The sequence below is a fragment of the Erpetoichthys calabaricus genome, chromosome 1 (genome assembly GCF_900747795.2).
Source record: "Erpetoichthys calabaricus chromosome 1, fErpCal1.3, whole genome shotgun sequence".
Classification (NCBI taxonomy): domain Eukaryota; kingdom Metazoa; phylum Chordata; class Cladistia; order Polypteriformes; family Polypteridae; genus Erpetoichthys; species Erpetoichthys calabaricus.
Window position 1 is genome coordinate 130548475 of NC_041394.2, and position 8051 is coordinate 130556525.

Genomic DNA, 8051 nt, shown 5'->3' on the forward strand with positions numbered 1-8051 from the left:
GTTGATGGAAAGTTAGATTTGGAGTGTAATTGTTCGTAGGATGCAAAGACGTTATCTATGTACAAATCTCGAAATGATTTAATCCCGAATATTTTCCAAACATTACAAACTGTGTGTACATTTGAGAGGGTGGAAAAAGGTGGTTGTCGTGCAGAGGTGCCACAGATAAAAGCTTCTCTATCTTGATGTACTTCCTACATCGGTTCCATATAACTTGTATTTACTGGGGTACAAAGCAAGGAATATAAAAAAGTACTGCAGGATTTTATTTCTATTGTGGACCAAGCCTGTGTGTGTTCGTCTATTTGTGTCAATGTCCAGGATTTTTTTACTTGTATATTTGCCACCCAGTAATAAAATTGAAAGACTGGTAGAGCCATGCCACCTTCTGTCTTGTAGCATCGTCCTTTGGATGCGTGGATGTTTTGAATATTTTTTTACCGATGCATCCTTTTTTTATGAACTGCCATTAACTTCCAGTTTTTTTTGTTTTTTTTTTACTTTTGATTTTGTTTGAAGCTATAAGACAGTTATTTTCTGTTTTTATCCATTTTGATAATAGTTGTAGATTTTAGGGTTTGTCTGCTATTGCACAACATGTATCTGATGTTTAGTTATTTAGTTATTATTATTAGCTTATTTTCAGTTTTATATGAATAACCAACCCTTCATAAATGTAGACTATAATGTTGAGAGATTCTCCCGTCGCTATGCATAGATTTAGAAACTTTGTTATCAAATCAAAAAAAACCAGTAACAAAGTAGTTAATTATATTGTATAAAAGATTTCCATGAACTAATATTACGATTAAAAAATGGTTTACATATGAAATTAACAAAAATAATTATGCCTTTTAAACATTTTTTGGATTAAATTAAAAGTTCACCTCCACTGTTATATCAAAATTTGTTCTATATATAAAAATTGCTTGCGTTTTCTTTGAAAGTATCTTTTATAAGCTGTTATATAACAAGAGGTTTATTTTACTTGATATTCTACAGGCTTAGTGCCTCATGTAGTAACTATCCACATTCATTTTTTTATCTTCCATTTTCTTTACAGACTAGCAGCATGGTTGAGTCAAAAAATGAAGAAGCAGAAAAGGGAGTATAGTCATCTTGGGAGATACTTTTTATAAGATCCTATATTCTTCCAGCCAACAGACCATTAAAGCTAAGGACGATCTGGCGGAATAAGACTTCACCCTGGTAGCCTTGATGTATTCATTTTGCAGCTGTGCCTTTAAACAGAATGTAAAGAAAAAGGGAACTGAACAATTTTGAACTGCACAGCTACAGAGACTTTATTAACGTGGCCTCTTTTCCTCTAGGTGACGGGGAAGGCTTTTATTTTTGTTTTATGTGTAGATTTTTCTCCTTCAACTTTGACTTATTCACTTCCAAAAGTAAGGGAATTGTCAGGTTATCTATATCAGGTGGTAAATTTAACCTTTTTTTCTTTTTTTTAATTTTTTTAGGCCAATAATCTGCCAAGATTGTTAAGCAGGAGTTTCTCCTCTTATAAACTGTCATTCTTATAGTACACTAAAAAAAATGCTATATATCCAAACGTGTAGCTGGAATAATGGATTTTGATTTACAAGAACTGGAGTATACTTACATCACTTTTGGCTAGTTAGGAGATGCATCACAGTATGTGGTCTTCTGATAAGCATGCAGTTCCCTTTGGGCCTAGGGTCTTCTCCAGGACAGATTCAAAAGAAGTGCTGCCAATGGGATGTTCTAGCTTTTTTTACCCCCTATCTTTAAGATTGGTTGCTTGTTAATCGACGTCTTAATTATGTGAACTGGATGCTGCTGTGTCAAAATGGTATTTATAGGCAGTATCTTTGTAAAGGCTTCAATTTTTAACTGAAATTATTGTTTTTACTTAGATCAATGTGATATTTATACTATTTTGAAATTGCCGAGATATCTTGGATTAATCCATCATGTTGCTTTATTTTTTTATTTTTTTTTTGAGTATTTTGTTTAATGTCAGAAAATACTGTACTTTAAATAATAATGCCTAGCCCTTTGTAATTTCAGGCATGTGCACTTGTTTAAGGAAAGCGTGCTTTTAGAGAAACAGTGCAGAGTGTGAAGGATGTGACACACAGCTGCTATATCTTAGTATAAGTGAACTTTCACACTTCATATGTGTCCAATTTTAGCAGTACTCATGAGCCTTTGTAGAGTGTCTAAACTCTCTGTGTAATCCTTTTTTTTTTTGTTTGTTTTTGATTGTGTTCCTATATATTTTTCGGTGAATTGTTAATTTGTACACAAAATTATTCTATGGGTGATGTAAAAATACAAGTTCCGTACAACCAATTACTTTTTTTTTTTTTTTTTTTTTCAATTATTGGAGTGGAACCAGTTTTACAAGTGTAGTTTACATTCTAGTCCAGATAGTTTTAAAATAAGAATGCCAGCTTTGGTCCTTGTGTGATAAAACTGACTGCTACCTTTTATGTGATGGTAATTATTTATTGGAATGTTGTCATAATTGTTTCATAAAGTGTTCACTTGCCTCTTAAAGTGAATGTTTTAAAAAATCCTTTAGGCAAACACCTCAGGGCAACTTACACACTTAATGTGTCTTCTTGACAAAGACAAATAATATACAATTGCACTGTATGAAGCCTTCTCTTTAAATATTTGATTAATCTTGTTGAGTAAGAGAGGCAGTATGGTGGCACAATGGTTTAGCACAGTTCCAGATTTCTAGGATTGATTCCAGGTATGGTTAATGTCTTTGTGAGGCTTGTCTTTTTTCTGTGGGTAGTCTTGTTACTTCTAACAATGCAAAAATGTGTTCTGTTAATTTGGGACGTTACAATGAACATATGTGAGTGAGTGCAGGCGGCTGTGCATTATCTGTGATGGAGTGGCACCCTGTTTGTGTCATGCCGTGTGCTCAATTTTGCCTTTGTAGGCTTGAGCTCTCTCTAACCCTGCATTGGATAAAGTGATTTCTGCATGGATGGATGGGTGGTTGGGTATTATGTGATTTAATATGATTTTTCTAGTCAAGGATTTTATAAATCATGTGTAAAAAATGTTTTTGTGATGGTTATGTTTTTCCTGCTAAACAATATTACTAATGATAAATATAGTATCAATTTGCTCAGCCTATTTAATCCAGTTTTTGGTTTGCTGGCAGTATCAAGTACAAAGATGGAACACATGTCAACAGTACATTACATGCATAGAAGGGGCACAGATAAAGATTAAATCTGTCACATTTAGTACAGAAACAGAAAAGAAAAAAAAAAGTTAATATTTGAATGCTGGTACCAAAACAATCTTCAAGGACTTGGTCAAAGTTTAGTTATCACCCTGCTGAATGAGCAGTCTTTCATAGTTACACCAGTAACGGCGCACTGCACGATAACATGCAGTGAATACACTTGACTTGAGCGTTCATAGTTTTCATACATTTTCTCTCTACGTTTAGCATTCGTTTGCTCAGAGGTTGATGCGCTTGCTGCTTCCTGAGCAGCTCTTCTTTTCTGCACCCTAGCAGCCCACTTCTTCTCTTCTTTCATCGGCATCTTTTTGCGTTAAGTCAGTGTTTGTGTTGCAATTACTTAGTACATTTTCCATAATTTTTCACTTAAGCTGCCACTTAAGTGTTCAATTTGCCTCAAGAATGATTTATGATATGAAGAAGTGTCAGCGAAGGTGGTAAGAATGAGAACGGTGCCCATACGCATGCACCGCACGGCCGCCCTGCTGGCCGCTGCTGAGAGTTGATTCGACAATAAAATAAAAATTAAAAGAGGAATAACCTTGGAGGTCAATTGAAAGCGGATAGTAGACATCACGCAGTATATGCGTACCAAATATCAGGTCAATGGGTCAAACGGTTTGCGAGCTACAGGTGATTTAAAATTCTGGACAGACAAACGGACAGCCACAGTAGCGTATTATATAAGAAGATAGTCTACCCAGTGCAAGAACTTTGAATTCTGAAACGTCTGCACAGAGTAAGCAGCACTCTTGAATATTCAGGAATCTTCATACTCAGTATGTTTTTGGCAAGCATCTTTAACCTACACTGGAGATCCAGTGTAGTGTAGTCCATCTTGAGAACTTAATGCAGTCATTGTGTGTAAATATTTGTCCTTGAAATCTGTTTCCTACTTTACTACAACCTTGGCATTGCTATGCCAAGCAGAATGGCCTTTCTTCAGTTTGATAAACAGAATTAGTTATGAGCTATGTGATGAATACTAGCAAAAATCACTTAACAAACATGATGGATCATTTATAGAAGTGTTTCTGCTTGTATTTACTGAAACACAACCACAGAAGGACATTAACGGCAATAGTTATCACCCAAATTTCTTTTTAAAAGTGCATACCATATCAAAGTGGTAAGAAGTGGCATTAGTTAACTACACACACTAGTCCTGTTTAGTTTTCCTAGCTTGTCCCATTGACCCATCACAGCAAGTTCCTGTGGCTTTGAACAAATTGCTTGTGGTTATATGTTGTTGATGATACCGACATGTATCTGTCGATTGCAGGCTTGATAAACCCTGCTAAAAGTTCCAGAATGCTGCAAGATCATTTGTCTAGGTTTGTACATGTATTTGCCCCCTTCCTTATTTCTTCTTGTTTATTATCTCCAAACAATACAAAAGACAACCAGAGCTAAAATAGTTCAGTTTTTAAATGTTCTTTTCATTTACTGAAGGAAAAAGTCCACCAACACTTTTATCACCCCTTTGAAAAGGTGATTGTCCCCATAGTCACCCTGGTCAACCATGAAGAAAAAGACATTGCATTTATATAGTGCTTTTCAAGGTATTCTAAAACACTTTATATTGAGATGGTCAAGCCACTTTACCACCATCAGTGTGCAGCTTTCTCTCGGGTTGATGCTATGGCAAGCCATTCTTGCATCAGTGTGCTCACCACACATTAGCTGTTAAGTGTTGAACAGGTGGAGAGATAGCCAGTAACTGACAGGGGAAGATTAGAGGACTGACCAGGGCTGGATGGAGCAACTTAGCTAGAACATCCAAGTACTAGCATGGGCCTAAACATGCTTAGCTTCAGGTGGATTATGTTATGAATGTGGTATGTGGTATGGCTGCTGATTGTGAACCAAACTTATATTATAATGGGTTAAGGTAGACTAGACACACCCAAGCTTAAACTTGAATGCTGCCAGCCCTAATGATCTCTAAACATTACTTAAATAGAATGTTTCTAGCAATATGAAGTTACTAAAAATCATCACAACATGCCTTGATCAAAAGTAATTCCAGAAGACCTAAGAAAGTAAATTACTGAAATATACCAGTTGGGAAATGACTACAAAGCAATATGTAAAACCCTGGGATTCTAGTGATGACTCTAATCTCCAAATGGAGAAAAATGTGAACAGTGGTAAATCTGCCCAGGAGTGGCCACCCTAGCAAAATTACGCCCAAGAATTCATAGAAAACTCATCTGGAAAGTTATGGAAGATCCCAGATGAACATATATGGAACTGCAGGTCTCTCTTAGTTCATTTAATGTAAGTGTTCATTACTCCACCATCGGAAAGATGGCATCCATGGGTAAGTTACAAGGCAAAAAAGACTGTTAAACAAAAGGAACGTGGACTGATATGTCTAATGTGGAACCTTCTGGAAGACATGGTTCCCATTACATCGGGTGTAAAGCATTCACAGCTTTCCACATTCAGACGCGGTGAAGGTAGTGGGGATGGCTTGGGGATGCTTTGCTGCTTCAGCGCCTGGGTAACTTGCCATAATTGAGATTATCATGAATTCAGTGTTGGATTGGCCCGGTCAAAGTCCTAACTTGTATGCCATGGAGATATTGTGGCTGAACTTTAAATGAGAAGTTTATAATTGAAACCCTGCAATGTGGCTGAGTTAAAACAATTCAGTAGAGAATAGAGGGCCAGAATTTCTGTACAGTGATGCTAAAGACTGATCTCCTGTTATGGGAAGCATTTGAGTTGAGTTGTTACTGCTAAAGGTGACACAGCCAAGTAGTAAGTTTATGGGGGCAATTACCTTTTCCACATTGGTTGATGTAGGTGTCGGTGAACTGTTTTCCTACAATAAATCAAAATGATCATTTAAAACTTGTACAGTATTGTGTTTACTCAGGTTTCTTCGTGTTATTCTAAATTTGTTTGGAGATCAGAAACCAAGTAAAGTGTTATGATTAACCAAAATTGGAGGCAGTGAGGAAGGGGCAAATACCTTTTAATGACACTGCATATAGTTATTTGATTAAGTACATTGAGTGATACACTTTACTAAAGAAACCCCTCATTTGTAGGCTCTTAAACAATAGGTGGCTGGTCTGAGTGTGTGTGAATGTGTGCTGTAGGATTGTGTTCTGCTTGGCACCCATTGCTGCTGTGATATGCTGCCACACTTCATGTCCCTGAACTGGAGAACGTATGAAAAGTAAATGGACATTTAACAACCTAAATAATTTCGTAGCATAAATCCATTACAGATAGCCTATTTACAACTAAAGTCATTTGTGCTTTAAAAGCAAATTTAATTTAAGATTGATGGATATGATTTGGTTGTAGCTAGCAGAAGGTTTTTGTCTATTGATGCAGCATGCAGGAATCTCTACACCTTGAGCGGCTGGATCCACCTTTTGTGTGGATTTTTTTTATTTCTTTTTAATTATGAATACAATTTTGTAGTGGTTTACACATTTTTTAGGTTATTTTTCTTTGCATCGCTTTTTAATACAGTGTATCCTGATTTCTTTTAACCACCTTGGTAGTAACCCGGAGCATGAATCAGGCTAAGAATTCTATGTAAATACGGTTACGGCCGAGTCAGACAGTGTTACGTCCAAATAACTTTTGAGACAAGTGTATAAAATAAACATCATTCTGTGAAAACCCATTATATTTCTATGTGTTCTGCCACTTTATCGTAACTCCTCAGTATTCATGAGTGGGACAGAGCCTGTAACCAAGCTGTAAAGCCAGTTTTAGAACAAACTGAAACGGATCCATTGTTTAAAGTGAGCAATAACAAAGACAATGTGAATTGGTCACCAGACATTGACACAAACAGTGAAACTGACACCATGTTTGGTAGTTACATCACTGAAACTTAGCAGGGCTGAATGTGTTTGGTGCCAGCTTCATACTTCTGCTGACATTCCTGCACCTCAATGTTTCCCATTTACAGGTAACCCCAGTCTAAAGATGTCTGTTGATCATGATAATCTGGTCTATTGTCTGGTAGAGAAAATAGTTCACTATGCTAAGTAGTATGGGAAAGGTCACAGTAAACCATGTCAGTTCCTGACAGTGTGCTGCAGCAAATGACATATGGGTGCTTTTCAGTCTCCTGATTCTACAGAGCATAGTGGGTGAAGCAGTCCAGAGATAGTACTGGTCCACAAACCAATTGTTGCAGACACCCATTTTTGGCAAGTTATGATTAAGTGTTGAATTTGTCTCATTATAAGTATAAGCATATCGCTAATAAAATTGACTTAGCAATAAATCTGTTCATAGAGGATCAGAAGATATGTAAAAGGTCTAGGTTTCCGATTGTGGTATATTTATTAACTAAAGTCTCATGGGATACAAGGGAAGGGCTGTCACGGATACAGTACATTGCATAAAAACAGACACAATTTGTTATCAAGTTCTACGTGCTGTGTGAAGTCAGCTCTGGAATACTAAAAAATGAATCTTTCCTACAGTGGTGACCCGTTTCAAAAAATAAATATCACACAAATCACATATCCTAAAATCTGCATCAGTACAGCGATGGACACTAGACATACCTTTCTTATTGTGAATATGTTGACATTTTGGCATTTGTATTAATCTGTTACACATATCTATCTATCTATCTATTAACATTTTTTGTTTGTTGAAAATAAAAATTTCAACACTTTCGGTCTTGTTTTTTTTGGGGGTAAACATAACACTAAGGAGAGCTAATGGCTATATTGCTACATTAATTAGTGGAACCTACCCATAAAATGCTTTAAATTCTATAGATTCGAAGATTAAATGGAACCATGTGGGTATT

The 8051-nt window shown here is 36.2% G+C and overlaps 1 protein-coding gene across 1 annotated transcript in view; it reads left to right on the forward strand.

Annotated features, from left to right (window-relative positions):
• LOC127527057 (cell division cycle and apoptosis regulator protein 1-like) overlaps positions 1–3138 on the forward strand; it is a 37310-nt gene extending 34172 nt beyond the window's left edge. Inside the window, exon 13 of the mRNA XM_051924583.1 lies at positions 1064–3138. The gene's annotated coding sequence lies outside the window, so the exon portion shown is untranslated. The remainder of the gene's footprint in view (positions 1–1063) is intronic.
• The last annotated feature ends 4913 nt before the right edge of the window (positions 3139–8051 follow it).